At 32.5% G+C, this 23,451-nt stretch overlaps 1 long non-coding RNA gene and 1 pseudogene across 1 annotated transcript in view; one reads left to right on the top strand and one right to left on the bottom strand.

The window, feature by feature from the left end:
- LOC122893000 overlaps positions 1-23,451 on the top strand; it is a 162,405-nt gene that overhangs the window by 113,685 nt on the left and 25,269 nt on the right. The window lies entirely within an intron of this gene.
- On the bottom strand, positions 14,546-14,682 carry LOC122894783 (annotated as a pseudogene).

The raw sequence follows: 23,451 nt of genomic DNA, 5'->3' as shown, positions 1-23,451 counted from the left end.
AAAAATCTGTAAAGTATAGGATTCTGAGAGCTTCCAGATTGGTGAACACATCAATATATCAGGAGGATAGCACACTCCAAACCACAGGGACAGAAATTCCTACACTCAGTATTCTCTCAGACCTCCCCCTGTGTATTTCTTCATCCAGCTGTTTATCTGTAACCTTTATCATATCCTTTGTTGCATAATAAACTGGTAAACATAAGTAAGTACTTCCTGGAATTCTATGAGCTATTCTAGCAAATAATTGAATCCAGGGGATGGATGGTGGTGGAAATTGATGTGGGAAACAAAGGCAAAAAAAAAAAAAAAAAGGAAAATTAAATTTCCTTATTACTTATAGTGCACTGACAAGTCCTTGAAATAGAGTGACCTTCCTCTGGGACCTCAGCTGCCTCAATGTTGACATTTTGCTAAGGGCAAAAGGCAGCCTTAGCCTAACATCCCAGGATCCTGTGTGTCTACTTTAAACATACAGATATTCCTTTGGAAACTTCTTTTATCTCAACCCCATATATGTTAGCAAGCATATGGCCCACTGATACATATCTGAAGGGTCTCATGACTGAGTTTTTACCAAACAGTAATAAATGACCTTTTCCTAACAATAACTAACTCCCTGAGGGTCCTAGAAACCTTGTTTCCACAGTACCTTAGAGGTTTGTGCTGTCTCTGACACCCTCCCAAATGGAAAGTGTATAATCAGAGACCCCAGTGCAGCTCTTTGTGCCCATGTGTTCTATCCCCAACAATCTCAAGAATTCTTTCTTGGCCATTTGCTTCAAATCCCAACATTTCCATATCAGAAATGATAGAAATCTCAGATTTGTTGTCAAGTTGGAAAAAGTTGTGAATCATCTGGGGACCTAGTATTTGAGATAAGCATCTAAAGTGGGGGGCAATCTTGCAGGACTGAATTCTTAACTTGTGGGATCTAAAATTATCTCCAGGTGGATAGTGTAGGAATCAAATAAAATTATAGGACACTCAGCTGATGTCCCACGGTATTGCTTGGTGTGGGAAAGACCCCCCCCACATCTGGTGTCAGAAGTGTTATGAGTGTGGTGTTAGTATGAGAGTAAAGGAGACCCAAGTAGGAGAAGTGGGCTTTTCTTACCAGATGTGGTTAAGAAACACTAAATAGTTCTTTACAATAATTAATTACTAAGAATTCAAAATCTGTGCTAAAGTAAATATAGTTAGATGATGATAATAGATGATAGACATCTTCTGTTGTGTCTCTAAATAACCTGCTGCTTGGTTTTATCAGGTTTTTTTTATTACTTGCACATTTTATTTTTCAGCAAGGACTAAGCTTTTTGACATCAGACTCAGTTTCATTTGCTATTTGTATTTCCTAGAATGCATACTTCTAATTAGTACATAATTGTTGGTAGGAAGAATATAGAAATAAATAAAAAACAGATGACAGGTAGGTAGAAAGAGTGAAAGAAATTGATTAATACCAGTTTTTAAGTCACAAATTTCATGAGAAGAAGGCATGTAGAATTCTCCTTGGAGTGAGGCAATCTGTGTGAATAATAAGCTTAGTCAAAGTCTCTAATAAGACCCCTCTAAAGAGATCACTATCAATAGGCAAGAATGAGGGCAAGAAGTAGAGCTTATTCATTATTTAGTCCTAGGATTTATCATGATGTATTATGGGCACATAAAAGATGTATCTTTTATGATTATCTAAAAGAAAAATGATGTTATAACTTAACCATAAATTTTCTTAATCCCATAGTTTTTAAAGAGAAATCCCCATTCAACTTCATAATAAAGGAAAAAAATGAGAGAAATGCCAATTATTGGTAATAATATTATCAATGTTTTTTCATTATCTGAATCAAGCTACTAATAGTTAAGAGGAAAATGTATCATCAGCAAAAATACTATTATTTATTTCACATTAATATTTATAAGGGTATTTTCATATACTTAATTGGATATGAATCTTAAAACACTTTAGCATAATCACCATTAATTTAGAAATGAAGGAATTAACATTCAAAGGGTGTGTTTCAAATGGTCAGGACTGGAGACCATATAACACAAAAGTTTCATTATATAATTTTCCTTTCTTCACATGCTGATAATTAGGACTTTAATAAGTGATAGATTGTGTTACCTTAGTTGATTTCTTCTGATGGGGATTATACCTATTTGTATTTTTTAATAACCAAAAGTTGATTATATAGTCATTTTTATATTGTTCATCTTATGAGCTCCCATCCCTATTAAATACTTTTTAACATTTGAGATGATCATATCACTTAGAAATATAATAATTATTTGGGGGAAGCAATAATTAATTATTTATTAATTAATATGAGCTCCCATCCCTATCAAATACCTGTTAACATTTGAGATGATCACATCACTTAGAAATAAAATAATTAATTTGGGGAACCAGTGGGATTATATGGATCAAAAAGATATTTCAAACCAATAAATATGAAATGATCAACTTGTAAATTTTTTAAAAATAGGTTAAATTTGTATTTATTTCCCAGAAGGGTCAAATTGTTAGTTGTTAATATGCAGCCTTCAATATTTTGTAAATAATTAAAAATCTAACAATTAACAAAATCAGTTTTACATTTTACTACATTTTCTAAACATGAGGATTAGTATGAGCTGAAACATTTATTTTCATAGGAAATATACTTATTGAAACAACATATTACATCCAAGCTCTCAGAGAGCCTAGTTTGGACCTTGCATATTGACAACGGTGTGGAAATAATAGGATAGTGTGCAAATTAACAGGGCAGAATCCAACGGGAGTTACTAGTTTATATAGAGAAAATAATTAAGAAGGTTGGTTTTCAAGAATGATGACATTTAGAGACCTTTGAGTATGCATATATTTCATTTGAGGCATTTATTAAAATGTAAAGTATTAATTTTAAAAACTTACATCTGTAAGTGGAATTGTACTAATAAGTCATGCCTTTCTCTAATGAAGAGATCACTTTGTCAAAAGTTCAAGAAAAAAAAATAAAACCAAGTAATCATTACAGTAGTAATTAGTAAAAATTTTATTGTGCACACAACTAAAAGGCAGTTTGCAAACCAGAAAGACACAGACCAAACCATAAAATGAGGCTCAGAGATATATTGTTATAAAGCAGCTTACAAGGTGTGAGGATCTATGAATTTTTATTCTTCACAGAGTGGTTAGTTATAGTATTAGAATTTTCTTAAATGAAAAGGAATTGGTTAGTGGCTACTTCATATCAATTTTAGGGAACAATTTCAGTTTCACTTATGATTCTAAGAGGCATAAACATAAAGTTATGCCGGTCAAATTAGCCTCCTTGCTCTTGAAAACAAGCCAAATTAACCTTTGTTTATATCACTAAGCTGGTTTTATCTGTTAAGGAAGTTTTCAAGTCTGGTCTCTGTGTTGAAGTTTAACAACTTGATTCCCAATGAAAAAGGATTGAACAAATTCTTAATGTTCACGGTCATATCATTGTTATTAGAATCTCATTGCTATTATATCATTCTTCAGTTTATGCCAGATCCTCATTGTTACACTTCCCAATTAACTTGATTCTTGATTTGATCATGATAGACACCAATTTCAAAACTGCAGAAAGCACACATTTTAAGGAATGAATTCCAGTGAATTATTAAATCTAACAGATGACTAATGGTCATTACATTTGTATGCCAGTAACACTGTTAGAGACATTCAAGAGATTTTGAATTGAATAAAGGTAGAAGAGAAACACAGTTACCTCTTCAGTAGTAGGCAGCAGACATAATTTACAATGCTGGCAAACTGTGCTATTATATTTTGAATGTATTTAGGATTATTAGTTCTGATGCTTGAGAAATTAACCCTATTTCAAAACTGCTACAATTAATTAACATATAAATTAATAACATCATTTATATGGAAAAACAAATCTCTATTGCTCTTAAGCAGTTATCTACCTACATGCCTGAAACTACTCTTTACAAAATTGCCCTTTAGAATTCTTTTGTCATTTGAATTATTTAACAAAATAATCCATATTCATGCTGAAAAGTTGAAAAAATCTGGAAAAAAATGGACAGTTTAGAGAACAAACTCTCATCAAATAATTGATTTATATCTTTATAAATATCACTTGATAAAGATGATTTCTCAATAATTCCTAAGGTCTATAGGATATGTTTATTACAATTTTTGTCTTTATAACTAGTAAAATAGTTTACTGATATTAAATTGTGATTCTAGGACTTCCAGTTTAACTCCAACATGTAAAGCACTTGAAAGTTGTCATTTTACCATTATAAGACAACAGCTGAATGAAATCATACCAGTGACTTTTATTAGATTCATCATTAAGGTCAGTGGATACGCTATTAACTGGACATGGGAAAGACAGACAAACACAGTGAATTGAATAGCAATCTATATCAATTAACTTATAATAGAAAATGGAAGAAACACATATGGACATTTTGACAAATTGTTGGACACCAAGTGTGGAATAGTTTGAGAATGAGAAGTTCTTGGGGCCATGGCCCAAATTTCTGTGAATTGCACCTCCAGGAATTCTACGAAGTTCTCATGTTGAAGATCTGAGGGAAATTGTCTCACATTCTGGGTGGGGAAAAATGCTCTCATATTTAAAATAAGCAAAATACTTCCAGAGCATTCTCCATAACAAAGACCAAAACACCAAGTGAAATACTTTACTAAAGAGTTTATCAGAGCAATAACAATTACCTAACCCCAGAATCTTGTATTACACTACTGCTTTATGTAAGGGAAGGTGGGAAAAAGCTTAAAAACACTAAAAACCACTGAAAATCATTTGTGAAGGACACAGTCCCAGTAAAAGATTAAGCTATAATTATAGCTTAATCCTCTCCCACACACCCTGCCCCCATTCATTTCAACAGAGCTAGAGTATAAAAGAGATTTACAATAGCAAAAGCTGCAGAAATAAAACCTATTTAAGAAAGAGTTCTTGGGGGGCACCTGGGCTGCTCAGTGGGTTAAAGCCTCTGCCTTCAGCTCAGGTCTTGATCCTAGGGTTCTGGAATTGAGCCCCACATCAGGCTTTCTGCTCAGCAGGGAGCCTGCTTCCCTTCCTCTCTCTCTGTCTGCCTCTCTGCCTACTTGTGATCTCTGTCTGTCAAATAAATAAATAAAATCTTTAAAAAAAAAAAAAGAAAGAAAGAAAAGAAAAGAAAGAGTTCTTGGGAAAATCCAAAACAACAGTTGGGTAGAGAACAAGAACACTAAAGGAAACTGAAGCTTCCTGATACTTAGAGCTACAATAAATATTAAACAGAACAACTACCAAAATCATCAATAATTTGACATAACAAACTGCAGCAAAATGAAAATGAGAAAATCTCAAAGGAAGCTGGAACCTTACTCAGAAGGAACAGGTTAAGAATTACACCAGACTCCTCATCGCCAGCCATACAAACAAGAAAATTGAATGAAATATTTAAAGTGCAGAAAGAAAAAAAAAAAACTACCAACCTAGAATTTCCTATCCAGTGAAATTGTACTTTGGAAGTGAAGAAGAAATAAAGATGTTTCTCAGACAAACAAAACCTAAGGGGTTTATTGCAGTAGACCTGTGTAGGGTCCTAGGGCAGTCTTTCCTAATACTGGCCACTTTTCCATAAGCATTCATTTTCAGTTAAAAGTAATCAAAACATAACAGATGCAGAAAAAATTCTCTCCTCAGTCCTCAACTGCCTAAATTTACATTGGGAAGGAGAGCCTGTACCAGGAAGAGAACTATTAACAGAGACTCTCCTTTACCTGAGAAACTTACCTACTTATGAGGGCACCCTTTGTTTTTCAAAACATCTCCTCTCACCTTACTGTTAATGGCCTATCTTTCTTCTGCGTCCTCAGATCCCACCCCTCTCTCTAATCCATATAAGCTTCATGTTGCTTATTGTCTTTGGAATTTCTTATCTGTATGAATTCCCCAAATGTACACTATTAAATTTGATTTTCTTTGGTTAATCTGTCTTGTGTCAGTTGGGTTCTAAGTCTAGCTAGAAGGACCATAGGGCAGAAAAGCTTCTTCCTCCCCATCACCTGGCTTGCAAAAAAAGTTAAAAAATCTTCAAAGTGAGTGAAAATTATACAAATTAGATCTACATAAAGGTAGAATGTCAGAAAAGGAATAAGTGAAGGTAAAATAAAATATTTTCTTTTCTTATTCTTATTTGATTTAATAGGTAATTGTCTGTCCAAAATAACAATAGCAATGATGTTTGAGTGATTGTAACATAAAGAAAAGTTAATTAAATGGCAGGAATTTTATAATGGGAAGGAGGAAACAATAGGAAATTCTCTTATAAAAAGTACTTGTTCTGCCTGTGAAGTTGTGTACTATTATTTGAAAGTGGTCATAGATTAGGGTACAATTTTTTGAAAAAAATATAATTGATACACTAATGGATTAGAGGAAATAAGCTAAATTAAATGCTTACTTAAAACCAAGAAATCAGAAAAAGTGGGGAAAATTAAAAGCAGAAGACTGGGATGCCTGGACGGCTTTTGATTTCAGCTGAGATCATGATCTCAGGGTCCTGGGGTCAAACCCTGAGTCAGGCCCCATACTCAGCAGGGATTCTGTCTGCTTGAGGATTCTTTTTCTATCTCCCTCTCTCTCTGCTCCTCCCCTCATGTGCACTCTCTCTAAAATAAATAAATAAGTCTTTAAATAAAATTTTTAAAAAGGAGAAACAAAGAGCAAGTACAGCAAATAGAGTTACAAAGGTGGTAAATATTGGTTCAACAATTTTAATATTAACTTTAATATGAATGGTATAAATGTAACAAGTAGAAGAGACAGACTGAGTGTGTAAAATAAGAAACCCTACTGTATGTTTTCTTTAAGAAACCCTCTTTAAATATAAGGACAGTAGAGCAGTGGGTGTGGTATATAAACAATGAATCTTGGAACACCGTAAAAATAAAATAAAAAAAATATATAAAGGAAGTGATAAGATAAAAAATATATAACATGCTAATCAAAAGAAAGCTGGAGTGGCTATATTAATGTAAGACAACAGACTTCAGAAAAGGAAAATCATCAGAAGTAAAGTAAAACACTACAAAAGTGTTCTGATACTTTTTAGAGTGTATAAGCCTGGGGTATTTTGGACCCTGTAATCTCAACCACAAGCCAGTTCTATACTTTGCCTCAAGAAAGAATTCAGTGATGAGTCAGAGTAAAGTATAACAGAAGAAGCATTATTGCAAAGCAAAAGTACCCTCTAGAAATGTGAGAGGGGTCATGTTCAAAGGGCAGCCATACCCCTGGAGGTTTGGGTTTCTATCTTTTATTGAAAGCTGTTAACATTCAATGGAACATTCATTACTTCAGGTGGGGATTTCTTGGAAGTAAGGTACTTCCTTTTTCTTCCTTTTTTGGCCAGGGGTTTCCTGTCATGACACCTTTAGGGAGTAGATTTTAGTATGTTAATGTAGTATAATGAAAGAATAATGTGAACTTTGGCCTACTTTGTCAGCCATATTGGGCCAGTCTGATTTGATCCACTTTAATGTGGTCTGGCATCAAGCTTATCTGGGCAGGAATATCTGTAGGGAATATACTTTTGAGCAAAGTGAGAAGAGCCCTCCCAGCCAGGACAGGTCTCTGACTTACTTATGGTTGGCATTGATTTCCTCTTTGCTGGCCTCCAGGCATTCTGTTAGAACCTAATGAACTGCTTATTTTAACAGTTCATCATTTTCAGATCAATCAACATGATATACCAAATTAACAAAATGAAAGATAAAACCATATGATCATCTCAATAGATACAGAAAAACACTTGACAAAAATCCACCATCCATCATTAATGATAAAAATTCTCAACAAAGTGAATATAGAGGGAACATATCTCAACATCTTAAATGCCTTATATGACATACACACAGCTATTACCAAACTCAAAAATGAAAAGCTGCAGGGTTTTTCTCTCAGATCAAAAATGCCCACTCTCCTCACTTTTATTCAACATAGCATTGGAAGTCCTAGACAGAGCAATTAGGTAAGAAAAAGAAATAAAAGACATACAAATTAAAAAGGAAGAAGTAAAAATGTCACTATTGTCAGATAGTATAATAGTATATATAGAAAACCCTTAAGATGCCACCCAAAAAATTGCTGGAATATACAAATTCAGTGAAATGGCAGGATAAAAATTAGTATAAAAATGTATTTCATGACGTGGATGGAACTAAAGGGTATTATGGTAAGTGAAATAAGTCAATCAGAGAAAGACAATTATTATATGAGCTCTCTGATATGAGGAATTTGAGAGGCAGGGTAGGGGGTATTGGAGGGGTAGTGAGGGAAAAAATGAAACAAGATGGGACTGGGAAGGGAGACAAACCATAAGAGACTCTTAATCTCAGGAAACAAACAGGGTTGCTGGAGGGGTGAGGGGGGAAGGGATAGGGTGGCTGGGTTATGGACACTGGGGAGGGTATGAGCTATGGTGAGTGCTGTGAATTGTGTAAGACTGATGATTCATAGACCTGTACCCCTGAAGCAAATAACACATTACATGTTAATTTTAAAAAGTTGCATTTCTATATGCTAATAACAAACTATCAGAAAGTGAATCAAGAAAACAATTCCATTTACAATTACACAAAAAGAATATCTATACATAAATTTAATCAAGCAGATGAAAAACCTATTCATTGAAAAGTATAATGAAAGAAATTGAAGAAGACACAAATAAATGGAAAGATATTCTGTACTCATGGATTGAAAGAATTATTATTGTTAAAATGTCCTTACTACCCAAACCCATCTACAGATTCAGTGCAATTCCTATCAAAGTATTAGTGACATTTTTCACAGAACTAGAACAATGACTTCTAAAATTTGTATGAAACCCACAAAAGACCCCAAATATCAAAAACAATCTTGAGAAAGAAGGACAAAGCTGGAGGGATAATACTCTGATTGCAAACTATAATACAAATATATAGTAATCAAAATTTGGTATAAAAATAGACACAAGAGAACAAAATAAGGAGCTCAGAAATAAGCACACAAAAATACTGTCAATTAATGTATGGCAAAAGAGTCAGGAATATACAGTGGAGAAAGGACAGTCTCTCAACAAATGGTCTTGGAAAAGCTGGACAACTACATTCAAAAGAATAAAAGTGGACCAATTTCTTACACCATATACAAAAATCAACTCACAATGGGTTAAAGATTTGAATGTAACACTGAAGCCACAAAATTCCTAGAAAAAAACATAAGCAGTAAGCTTCCTGACATTGGTCTTAGTGATTTTTTTGGATCTAACTCCAAAAATAAGGGCAATAAAAAACAAAATAAACAAATGAGACTATATCAAACTAAAAAATTCTGCATAGTGAAGAAAACCATCAACAAAACAAAGTAACAACTTACTGAATGGGAGAAGACATTTATAAGTCACATATCTCACAAGGGTTAATATACAAAATATGTAAAGAACTCATATAACTCAGTAACAGAACAAACAAAAATTCAGATTAGAAAATGGGCAGAGGATCGGAAAAGACATTTCCTTAGGAAAACATGCAGTTGGCCAATAGGCACATGAAAAGATGTTCAAATCACTAATCATTAAAGAAATGCAAATCAAACAATGAGATATAATCTTACAGCTATTATCAAAGAGAGCACAAAATAACAAGTGTTGGTAAGGAGGTGGAGAAAAGGGAACCCTCATACACTGTTGGTAAGAATGTAAATTGGTTTAGCCACAATGAAAAACAGTATAGCTGTTTCTCAAAAAGTTAAAAATAGAGCTACCTTATGATCCAGCAATTTCACTACTGGGTATTTATCTGAATGAAACAAAAACACTAATTTAAAAAAAATGTGACTTTATTCTCATTGCTGCATTACTTACAACTGCCAAGATATGGAAACAACCTAAGTGTCTATCAATGAATAAATGGTTAAAGGAGATGTGGTATATGTACAATGGAATACTACTCAGCCATAAAAAAGAATGGCATCTTATCATTTGCAACATGGATGAAACTTGAAGGTATTACACTAAGTAAAATAAATCAGACAAAAACTACATGATTTCACCTATATGTAGAATCTAAAAAACAAAACAGTGAACAAACAAAACCCAATCTCATTGATGCAGAGTACAGATTCATTTTCAGAAGAGAGAGGACTAGGAGGAAAGAAATAATAAAGTATAAGTTTCCAGTTTAAATAAATAAGTCATGGGTATGTAATGTGGGAATATAGTCAATAACATTATATTACATTTGTAAGGGGATATGGTAACTAGACTTACTGTGGTGACCACTTTGCAATGCATATAAATGCAAATCATTATGTACCCCTGAAACTAATGGGGAAAGGGTATAAAGTTCCATGCTCTCTCTGGAGTATCACCCTTCCAGCACCTCCATGTGTTCACCAGCCAGGAAGTTCTCTGAAACCCTTTGGTTAGGGTTTTTAATGGAGGCTTCATTATGTAGGTATAATTAATCAAATCATTGGCGATTAATTAATTCAACCTCTAGTCCCTCCTCCTCAACTCCTGGCCAGAACTCCTAAAACCATGATAAGAATTATTGGAGCATCTTTTGTTATAATGTTTTTCTTTTCACCTACAGCTCCTAAACAGCTCCAGAGCAATAAAGGTGAAAAGACAATCTTCTATTAATCATAACAAATCCCTTCCAGCCACACCTGAATTTATGTTAATGAGATGACTTCTGGAAAGCCCTTAAGGATGGGGGCTGATTTTCAGAAACTACTACATGCCACAGCCCTGAAACCTATATTCTTCTCAAGCTCACATGGAACATTTATCAAGATAGATCACATTTTGATCTAAATTAAACACATAAAACACACCCAAACAAATTTTAAAGAATAGGAACTATATGAATGTATACTTTCAGACCACACTGGAAGAGAACATAAAATGAAATTCAACAATGGTAAGCTATAAAATACTAAAATATTTAGAGACTTAAAAAACAAACAAACAAACAAAAAACTTCTAAATAATGTGTGCCAACAAAGGAATCACAAAAGAATTTTCCAAATATTTTGAAAAAAATTTGAAAATACAATGAAATACAATGAATCAGACTGTGTAGAATACAATGAAGGCAAGAATTAGAGCGAAATTCATAGCATTGCTACATTATTAGAAAAGAAGGTCTAAAATCAATAATCTAAGCTTCTATATTAGCAAGCTAGGAAAAGAAGGGCAAGTTAAGCCTAATGCAAGCAGAAAAATGAAATAATCAAATTTAGACCAGAAGTAAATCAAATTGAAAACCAAAAATCAATAAAGTTCAAAGCTGGTTCTTTGACCAGGTCAGTGCAATTAAAAACAAAAACAAAATGCTAACCAGGCCAAAAAAAAAAAAAAAAAAAAAGTGAAAAGACAAAAATTACCAAACCACAAATGAGAAATGATCCCACATGAATGATCCCACATACATGAAAAATAACAATAAAGGGATCTAATAAACAGCTCTATGCCCAGAAATTTATTATTAAATTTGAAACCTAAAATTATAACACTTAGAAGAAAATGTAGGACAAATCTTTGTGATTTTAACTTTGGCAAAATTTGGCAAAATTTCATAAATATAATAGCAAAATCACAGTACATTTAAAAAATAAAAATTAGACATAACAAAAATAATAAATTAGACACAAAAATTTTAAATGCTCCTCAAAATGTAGCATTGAGAAAGTTAAAAAAACATTATAAGCTGAAAGAAAATATTTTTGCAAACCACACATTTGAAAACAGACTTTTTATCTTTAATATATTAAGAGTTCTTACTATACATTCAAATTTGCAAGAAGATAAATGACATTTATCCAAATAAGAGATATATCTTTTATTTGGCTAAATATATATATATATATATATATATATAAAACCCTATAAAATGTATAGTTTGTGCTACTTAAAAGATCCTTAATACCAGTTGTTTGGTCTATAACATAAGATTGACAACAAATAATTCTTGCAAAGATGTGTAGAAACTAGAACTTTAATATATTGATAATGGCAGTGTAAAATGGTACATCTGCTTTAGAATAGAATTTGACAGTTCCTTAAAAATTTATATGTATAACTATTAAATGATTTGATTTTTCTACCCTTAGATATCTATCCCTAAAATATGTAAAATTATATCCATACAATAACTTGTGCATGAATGTTCATTGTAGCATAATTCATATAAACTAAAAATAGGACATAATCCATATGTCAGTTAACTAATGAATAGATAAAATATTTTATCTCTATAAACAATTCAGCAATAAAAATGAATTACTAACATATGCAACAACAGAAACCTTAAAAACATGCTAAGTGAAAGAAGTTAGATCAAAAAAGACTACATTATTCAGAAATTTCCACCAATATAAATGGTGTGAAGTAAAACTTACTGGTGTGTTTTTACAAACAAAATTTTATCAAGGTCTTTCCATGAATACCACCTAAAATCAACTTCTTTGTATATACCTTTGTGATTCTTAAGAGAATTGATTACACTAGCCTCTGAAATTACTAACAATTGTTCAGTAGCTTCTGGGTTTCAAAAATAAGAAAATTCTCCATTATATCCTGCTAAAATCTGTTGATTATCTAACAATTGGCTGAATCAAACACCTCTGAGAAGTATTTTCATGGTAGCAGTAACCAATGAATTAAATGTGATAACTTAATATCTAACCAAGCTGAACTCTAAGTATAAATGTATAACTGTATCATTTATTTGACAATATGTAATGAAATCACCAGTGTCATTTTTAAACATTCTACAAATATCCTAATATGAATTTTTAATATAACAGAATAGGCAACAAAAGACCAGAAGATTCCCAGCTGTCTGATTTATTTAGCAAGTAAAGGGAAGATAGTTGAATAGCTTAGAATTTCTGAAGAGAAAATCATTTTACACCACATTGAACTTAGATCAGAGTAAAATGAATAGGATAAATTCCTGAGTGTCTCTAGAGATAAGATAAACACCACAGATTGTCTCCTTTCGAGAGAAGAATATTGGGATGAAAAGGTCATAGTGATCAAGCCCCATCAGGTGATTGACTATTAAATTCAGTAGCCTCTGCTGTTTTCTTATTGACTTCCCAGTTCTCTATTAAGGAAATGTCTCAAGGGAGGGAGACAAACCACAAGGAAATGACTTGAAATAAAGCCAGCTCCAAAAATAAATTTTTAGTTACCAATGAATCTGAAAATTTTTTTAAAAAGGTAATACAAAATAAAAACAGATTATACAAAATATGAGCAGGCTTAGTGTTGCTTAAATCATTATAAATGCATATGTATATATACATATACATATATACATAAACACACACATCCAGGCATATAAATTTAACATCAATGGAAATATGTGAGAGAAAAATATGTTTCAAAGAGTCACAATCTAATTTGACTCCCACTGAATAATTTATAATAATATAGAAATAGCCTAAAATGGGAAAATAATCTAGACAGATTCCCAACTCTTTCATTTTGCAACCCTTATAACCCTAAATTTTATTTGGAAATACATAAGCACACTTCATGGTATAAATGATACATTATTCACATTTTCAATGTCATGGTATATCTGAAAGGGATTCCAGTGTTTTAGGAAACAAAATAGCTCTCAATTGTTCTATTCTAGCTCATCTCCATCACAAAGATTATACAGTACTGAAAAAGCACTCTCAATTGGAAGGCAGCTATGCTCACCACTATACCACCAACGCAAAAGCACTCTCAATTGGGAAAAAAGATTGATTTTGATCATTTTGTGCATTTAAGAGTTATTGTCATATAATCTAATATCTAAAATTTGGTACATTTAATAGTATGTTATTATAATTAAAGTGTATAAGTTGCCTATTGATACATTACTATCAGCAGCTTAATTTCTAAAGGAAACTATTTAATAAATTCAGTACACCTTACGATAACAATTCATGGAGTTGTAAAGAATGGAAGTCAGTTCTTTGTAAAGAAATTTGTGTACTGAAAGACTGCTAATTACTAGCTGTACCTGGTTCATCTATTTTATTTTTCAGGAAATAACTAGAGTATGTACATAATTATTTATGTACATAATTACCACCTCTGCATGCCTAAATACAATTAAAATGACTAAGTTTTGGGCATCTGGGTGGCTCAGTCAGTTAAACCTCTGCCTTTGGCTCAGGTCATGATCCTGGGATAGAGTCCCCCATTGGGCTCCCTGCTCATTGACGAGTTTGCTTCTCCCTCACCTTCTCCCTCAGCCCCTTTCCCCTGCTCTTACTCATGCGTTCTTTCTCTCTCAAGGAAATAAAAATAAAATCTTTAAAAGAATAAAAAATAAAATGCCTAAGTCTCCTAAGAAATTCACTTTATCTATAAATAGATTCAAATGGCATTTGCAACATTTGATACCATTATCTCCTCTTGCAACCATGTTGTAGCTACTTCCTATATCATCTCAAGATTAATTCTCTTTTATACAAATTTTTACACTTAGCTGAACTAATCCTCTTTATTCCCCTGATGAAGGGGTATAAAAGGTCTATATATTTTCCTAGTCAAAATTAGTAGTTAGCTCTGCTGTGTCTCAGCAAGGTTATACTACACTTGATCTTAGCCAAAAGGCCGAGAAGCTAGAACTGTCCAATCCTAGTCATGTTTGTAAATCTGGAAACACAGAACTGCAATAAGTTCTCAAAGAAAAGCAGTGACATTTCATCTGGTCTAGTATATTCCAGTATGCCTAAAGGTTCTCTCAATAGATGTGGCATAAGAGGCTAAAAAATTTAAATGGCCTACTGTAATAACTTTGTATATCATAACTCATACTTTCATTTTAGAAGATAATTTTATATAATAAATAAATATCCACTCATCAAAGATATTTCGGCAATGGAAGCCTAGTGACAAGAATCATGGTAAAAGTCAGAAGAATTTATTTTTTTATTTTTATTTTGTGTGTGTGTGTGTGTGTGTGTGCATGAAAATTTATTGTCAGTCATTCTTAACTATTTAGCAATGCAGATCTCATTTCAGTGCATACTTTGCTCCACTAAGTATCCATGTGTTCTCATTAAATAGTTTCACTTAATAAAGTTTTGAAATATACACCTTAAAGATAATGTATCTGCTGTAATCTCTGGAATGTCTAAGTAATAATAGCTAATAATTACAACTGTGACAGTCAGAATGTGGATAGTTCTGTGAAGTGTTTTTTTTTTAATTTAGTAAAACATATATAAAATTTACCATATAATGATTTTTAAGTGTACATTTCATTGTCAGTAAGTACCTTCCCATTGTTGTGCAATCATTACCACTATCTCCAGAACCCTTTCATTATCTCCAATGGAAACTTATTAACCCATTCAGTAATAATTCCCCATTCCTCCCTTCTCCTCCCTGGCAACCACCACTCTGCCTTCTGTCTCTATGAATTTGATTCCTTTGGTATCTTATGTAAGTGTAATGATAAAATACTTATTTTTTGTGATTGGTTTATTTCACTTAGCATAATGTCTTCAAGATACTTCATGTTGTAGAATCAAGTAGAATTTCATTCATTTTTAAATCTGAATAATAGTCCATTGTATGTGTAGATCACATTTTCCTCATCCATTTATTCACTAATGGGCACTTAGTTTGTTTCTATCCTTTGGCATTGTAAAGAGTTCCACTGTGAACATTGCTATACCAATATCTGTTTAAGTCTTTGCTTTCAGTTCTTGTGGGTACATAACAAGAAGTGGAATTGCTGAATCATACAGTCATCTGCTGTTTATTTTTGGAACTGTCGTAGTGCCTTCCACAGTGACTGCACAATTTTATAGTCTCACCAGCAGTGCACATGGGTTCTAATTTCTTCACATCCTTCTTCACTTTTTATTTTCTGTTGCTTATAGTAACTATCTAATGGTTGTGTAGTGATTTATTTTGGCTGCTTTAAATTTTATGATTGTTGTATTTTCCCAAGACAAAAGTAATAATATAAGTATTGAATATTTCCACAAAAAGACCCTTTACACATCAAATGGTTCAAAAGACTATTTTGCTATGAGATACCACTCTGGGACTGTCATATCACCACTTCTTATAACGTCATTTTAATACTATTTTATGAAAGAAAAAGTAAAGAGAGAAACTTCATGGATTTTCTAATTCTGTTAACATTGCTTCCAAAGAGAATATTTTACCATCAGTATTTCCCAACAGTGTTAGCACTTGTGAGGTAAATGCTACAGGTATTATTATAAATGATTGTATCTTTAATACATATTTTATCTGATACGTAAGGACAAGTAATAGATACAGAAACATCAGGGGTTGGAGATGAATTAGATACATTTAGACTTCCAGGTAATAAAGAGAGCCATCTTGACAGCAACAAGAGAGTCAAAGTGTTAACTAGATGATTTCTAGGAGTGTCTTTCCTTCTTAATGTAACATACCATATACTGTAAAAATCTGTGTTCTAATAATAACACATAATAACTAGGAACATATAAAATCTAGTATATATCAAAATATAGTGAGAATAAAATTTTCTGTGGCTGGTGAGTAAATGTAAATTATCAATACTTGTTTTGATAAAGAATGCTATGAAATCAATAAAACTAATATAGTTAGCATAGTAGTATCTTTAATTGAAAACATGAAAACTTAAACAATACTACATCAAAAGTATATATAAAGATAAAAATAGCTTATTTTAAATTTGCTTTTTAAAATTTGAGTAATGTGGAAACACTATGTTACATTGATCTCAACTGTACAACATTATGATTCAACATCTCTACATTTTATTCTATACTCACCACAAGTATAATTACCATCTGTCACCATGCAGTGCTATTAAAATATCATTGACTATATTTTGTAAGCTGCACTTTTTATTTCCATGACTTATTCATCCCATAACGGAAAGCCTGTATCTCATTCCCTTTCATCCATGTTGCTCATACTGCACCCCCTTCAAAACAGATATTATATTTCTCAATGAAAGCCTCCAGGCCTGGATGATAAGAATAATGCCATAGGCACATCAGGAGACACAGGAAGGAAATTCAGAAATAAGAAATCTGGAGTATATATTTTTATTGACTTTTATTAACTTTAGGGCCCTGAGATGTTCACCTTTCAATTTTTGGTTTCTAGGTTTCTCAGTATCAAGCATAATCTTTTTATTATAGTAAATCTGATTTATCATTAAATTTTTTAAAAAGCCACAGTGAAAATCATTTGCAGTAGAAATTATTAAAATCTTTCTGAATCTTGGACTATAGTTTTGAAAAGTGATTCATTTAAATAGCTCAGATATTATTCCCTTCAAAATTAAGTAAAATTTAATTAATCTATTTTGTCTACAAAGAAATGTATACATATATTTATATATAGTGAATTATAAATATAATAAAATATATAGGTATATCTATACATAGATACAGATATATACTCTTAAAATCAAAGCCCTTAGCTAGACATGTTAAAACATTGTGAGGCAGTTTTCTCAATAAATAGGTATTTTGATAGATAATACTACAAGAAAAATTATCAAACTTTATATGTAATTTTTTTTTCTTTTTGAGGATTTTTATATTCTTTTCCTGAAAAGAATATAAGTATAATATATACTTATAGAATATAACTGTTCTGTAAGTATGGTATAAGTATATAGACTACATATACCATATGGATATGTTCTATACAAAGTATTGGTCTCCTGACATTTTCTGACTCTAGACAGACTTTGACATTAAGCAAATATCTTATATGATCCTAATGGGAATTATTTTTTAAATTTTATTTATTTTAGAGAGAGAGAGAGAGAGAGAACGTGCATGCATGAGCAGGGGGAGGGGCAAAAGGAGAGGAAGGGTGAGAATCTCAAGCAGACCCAGTGGTGAGCTCACAGCCTGGAATGGCTTGATCCCATGACCCTGAGATCATAACCATAGCTGAAACCAAGGGTCTGATGCCCAACCAAATGAGGCACCTAGGCACCCTTCAATGGAAATTCTTTAAAAAATAACACTTCGTAGAAAGAACAAGCAAAGATCACTTTTTTTTTAAAGATTTTATTTATTTATTTGAGAGTCAGAGAGTGAGTGAGAGAGAGCATGAATTGGGGGGAAGGAAAGAGAAAGAGGGAGAAAGAGAAGAAGACTCCTGGCTGAGGGTAGAGTCCCATACCGGGCTTGATTCCAGAGCCCTCAGATCATGACCTGAGCCAAAGTTAGATGTTTAACTGACCGAGCCACCCATGCACCAAAGGATAATTCTTTATATGTTATCCATGACTTGCATTGTCAGTCAATATAAAATAATATAGGAGAGATTCATTTCTTACCTGAAATAACTGAATATTCAGACAAAATATCTGAAACAACAATTTTTAAGACACTGAATATCAGGCAATGAAAAACATGATCCCTGAGGGACAGGACACAGACAAGTTGAGCCTTATGATTTCCTAAGCTTACTGCCTTGAGTTTCCAGATGGCAGTGTTGGGATTGGGGTAGGAATCTAGTCAGAACAAGGGGAGTTCCTGATTTAAGGAGGTGGAGTTGAGATTCTAGGAGATGAAGTTGTCTAGAATTTGTGGCATATATATCAGGTACAGTTTCATAGGGAGAACTTTGGAGATCTGCAGAGGATCCTCTTCAATTATTCAACAGGATATTGATCAGCACATGAGCTTGAGAAAACTACGCCATGTTTAGGGAAGAACTATCAAAAAGGATTAAAAGGAATACTGTCTGGCACTCACACAAGGCTGGAATACTTCCTACATCATGGAACACTTGGCAGAGTACTCAGAATAGTCTTGCCTTAGTTGTAAAGAATAATGGGCTCTAGACTAAACACTGATTTTTGTCTTGCCTAGCAAATACTAAAATTAGGGCCTAAGAGTTTCTAACTCTTTCCAGGCATATTAAATACATCTCAGAAAAAGCTCAAGAATGTTTATAGGGTTACAAAAATATCCAGCATCCAACAAGGTAAAATAAACATTGTTTTTTAATACAGTATAAAATTACCACATTACCAAGAAGTAGTAAAATATAATCTACAAAACATAGAAAAATCAATTAATCAAAACAGTCTAAGAATTAATACAAATGTTAAGGTTAGCAATCAAGGATTTAAGATAGCGCTTAAACTATATTTCATATATTCAAAAAGATAACTACAGACATAGAAGATATAAATATGAAACAAGTTATGGTTCACGGAGATGAAAATTATAATGTATGTGATGAAAATCACACCAGATGGGATCAATGGCAGATAAGCAATAGAAACTATCCAAAATAAAACACATAAAGAATAAAAAATTACTAAAAAAATGAATAGAGCTTCAACTGACTGCCAGAAAACTCGAAGCAATCAGATATATGTATAACAGGAATCCTCAAAGAAGATAGAGTGGAGGAAGTGAAAAATTATTTGGAGAAATTATGGCTGAAAACTTAAAACTTGATATAAATTATAAAGCAATAGATCCGATAGACCAAAATATTGCCAGCATAATAAATAAGACAAATTATAATAAAATTGACCAAAGCCAGTGATAAAATCTTAAAAACAGCTTGGTGGGGGGGCATCCATGTACATACAGAAAATTAAAATAAGTATTACAACAGGTTTCTTATTGGAAATAATTTGAGAAGAGAGTGGAGGAACATCTTTAAATCAATAGATGGTCAACCTATATACTGTAACTGAAAAAACTATATTTAAAGTAAAAAAGAAAGATTGTTCCAACTATGCAGAAGCTAAAAATTCATAACTAGTAGACTCACACTACAAGAAATGTTGACATTCTTCTGCACAAGGAAAATTAGCCAAATGAAAATATGGATTTATGCAAAGAAATGAAGAGTCACAATGGTATTGTCATTCATGTCAGGGTATGACAATTACATAAGAGCCAGGAAACCAACAAAAGCTTAGTTACTGATACCAATACATAAATTTTTTTATTCATAAATAAACCCAACAACCAAACATGTCATTAATTTTAAGTACATTATGGTGTTAGAAGGATCAGGATGAAAGGCTGATCATCTGTGTTGATTTAAAGATAAAAAGATGTGTAAGATAACAACAATAAAAAGAGATTTCTTAAATATTAAATATACATGACCAAATAACAAAATAAAACAGGTTTAATAAATAATATAGTGGGCTATTCCAACAAGCATTTAGTTAACTATAAGTATTAAAGGATAGTAATGTATTTTTATCTCAACCAAATGAACACCGCTATGAACAAGAGTTATTTTGGGGTGTAAAAGAATATATAAAATTTACTTTTTATAAAGATTATGTTAAGAAAAACATATTTTTTTATTTTTTTAAGGATTTTATTTATTTATCTGACAGACAGAGATCACAGGTAGGCAGAGAAGCAGGCAGAGAGAGAGGAAGGGAAGCAGACTCCCTGCTGAGCAGAGAGCCCAATGCAAGGCTGGATCCCAGGACCCTGGATCATGACCCAAGCCGAAGGCAGAAGCTTTAACCTACTGAGCCACCCAGGCGTCCCAAAACATATATTATTTGACGAAATACTCCACAAAGAAAAGCCATAAAAAAGAGAATGTCAGACAAAAGAAACATTGGTACCTAGTATGTGCTTTGGTTTCTTCTTTGAATGTTGTCGCACAAAGGACATGAATTAATGACAAGAATACATTTATTTTTCTATTAGATCCATTCCACTATATAATTCCATGGGTAATGCTGATTTTATAAATATAACCAGTAAACACAACTACTAAAGACATAAATTTCTAGAACCAATCATCAAATTTGAGAATTTTATATGGTTTAAGAACCAATTGTGAGATGATAACACACTAGTAATAAAAATTCGGATGAAGAGGTAGAGAAATTGGAAACAGAGTAAAATTGAGGGAAAACGCATTAGACATTTAAAGGAAAAAAAAGAAGAGCCACAATTTCTAGAATTAAAACATATTAAAATCCCCCCATAAAATTCCTCAATTTTTATGGCTAGGAGGCAACAAACCTCTTTTCTTAGTAAGTTCTTTCTTCTATCTCTAAATAATACCCGTCTTTATATTGCTACATCAGCTGAATGTAGTCTGTTACCTGTTTGGTACTCTTTTCCCATCCCTTTCCATCCCTTTTTGTAGAACTGTTTTAGGATTTTTTTTTCCCCTTAGGGATTTTAAAAACAGTCTTTAACTGGAATTTCTTGTGTTAATTTAATCATATATGCTGACTGGTAAAAGCATATGCAAGTTAAGAAAATCTCCAGTTAATTAATATTTATGGTCTTCTCTTAGTCTCCTTCCCATCTATATTCCAAGTTGATTTTTTACCAGTTTGCTCCTGCCCTATATTTACCCAGCATCCTTAGACCAATTAGTAATCCTGGGAGAACATTCCTCACTACTATGAAATTTATAAGGTCCCTATTTAATGCTTTTAGCAGAAAATAAAAAGAAATGAATGAAAATAACCCTAGCTTCTGGTTCAAGTCTGAAGATACAGAAATTGATTCCAAAATATATTTATACATTTTTCATTTATTTTTTGTAGATTGAGGATCTGAATTGGGCTTTAAAACTAGAATCACTTTAAATCTAAGTCATTTTAATTTTATTGTGTAGAATTTTAAAACCATAAAGGAAACATGTTTTAATCAGGTTCCTAATTTTAAAAAAATCTGAGCAGCTGTTTAATACAGGTTGAATTCAGGAGAATTTCAGTAGGGGCTTAAAATAAGCTAATGATCCCAATTAATTTACTAAATCTTATATGTGGATAAACACAGAATTCTATCTAGATAGAGAAGCATAGTCCAATTTTTAAGTGAACAGATATATTTTCTCCATAAACATTTTACTAAATGTATTTTTATTTACTGGGCATATTAGTAATGAAAATATAAATCCAAGTTATTGGAGTTCTTGAAACAAACATCTCAATGTTAGAGAAAAGTGTTTCTATTGCTTAACAGATTTTGATGGTTGCCATCATATCTTTCATGTATTATACATTATTGTTCTTTATTTAACATTCTCTGATTCAAGATCTAACCTGTTAAAGATGATTCTTCCAAAAATCTCTCAGCAGTGACCTGGTAGATTTAAACTCTAACATTGTGTCTTAGTTAATACATTTCTGATGCTCTTTGTTTAGCCCTTTCTTCAGGCATAGTTTAGGTTAGCAGTTGTTTGCCCCCCACTCCCTTTGCAGTTTGAATATGTTTTACCACTGATTTATTGCATGTATGGGGCTGATATGAAATATACTGTGGGTGAAAATCTTATTTTTATAGGTAATTCGTAATTTCTTTTTTATACAGCTTAAGACTTTAAGATTTAGTTTCTCATTTTGTAATTTAGGATTTTCAAAATATTATATTTATATGTGATTGTTATATATAAAGGCTATCATCTTTTAACATTTCTAGAAAATGTTATGCCATTGTACCTTTGAAAAAGAACTCCCCCAAATTCTCTCAATTATTCTCTGTAAGAGTTAAGCTTGCTATCATTGTAACTTCTCCTACTGAGTGTGGCTGCAGCTCTGTAGCCAAAAAGGGAAACAACAACAACAAAAAAACACCAAACAAACCAAGCCAGTGTCATTTTTCACTGGGTACCTCAGTGCTGGCAGAGTCTGCTAGGCTTGACAAGACCACTTGGTCTTCCCTGTTTTCATAGTTCTATATGATCACTCTCCTGTTCTTTTGTGTGGCCCAGTTCACACAGGGCTGCTGCCCAGTTCACACAGGGCTTCCATTAAGGACTAGTGTGAGTGAATAAGATGAATATCTTCTTACCTTTGGCTTGGGTTTTATCATCTATGAATTCCCAAAGTAGGGTAACAGGTGCCATGGTTCTTTCTGAATTACTTTTGTAAGACTCTGGACATGGACACCCAAAGGTCCTGACTCAGGAAAAAAATGGTATGACAGACAATATATACTCTATAATAAATGATTATTTCTAATATGATTAAGGGTTCACATTGGGTTAAGCCTATTATGTCTGGATCCTTCTCTCAGAATGATGTAAATCCTATCTTCATATTAAAGGTCTCTTAGCCTTACATCTCCCTGATACATCAAGAAATATGTCTGAATCCCAGTGTTTGATATGTCTGTGCTTGTGTGTGTGTGCACATGTATATAGTATAGTCGGCTGTCTTATGATAGTCTTTAATGAAAATAAAGAGATGCTTTGATGTGGTTAAATTATAGAGATTCAATACGGCTATAAGTCTTTACCAGTCAAAAGTCTTTTAAATTCTCCTGGATTCAGAATAGAGATTACAATTAGCAGTACATTTCGAGTAATGGCATCCATAATTCCATAGTCACAGACATCCTGCCAGAATGTGGGTGGCTTGATTGGAACCATTCATTGCCT

This window comes from Neovison vison, chromosome 13, assembly GCF_020171115.1.
Source record: "Neovison vison isolate M4711 chromosome 13, ASM_NN_V1, whole genome shotgun sequence".
Classification (NCBI taxonomy): domain Eukaryota; kingdom Metazoa; phylum Chordata; class Mammalia; order Carnivora; family Mustelidae; genus Neogale; species Neogale vison.
Note: the sequence above shows the minus strand (reverse complement) of the source record. Positions and strands in the feature narration are given on the sequence as shown.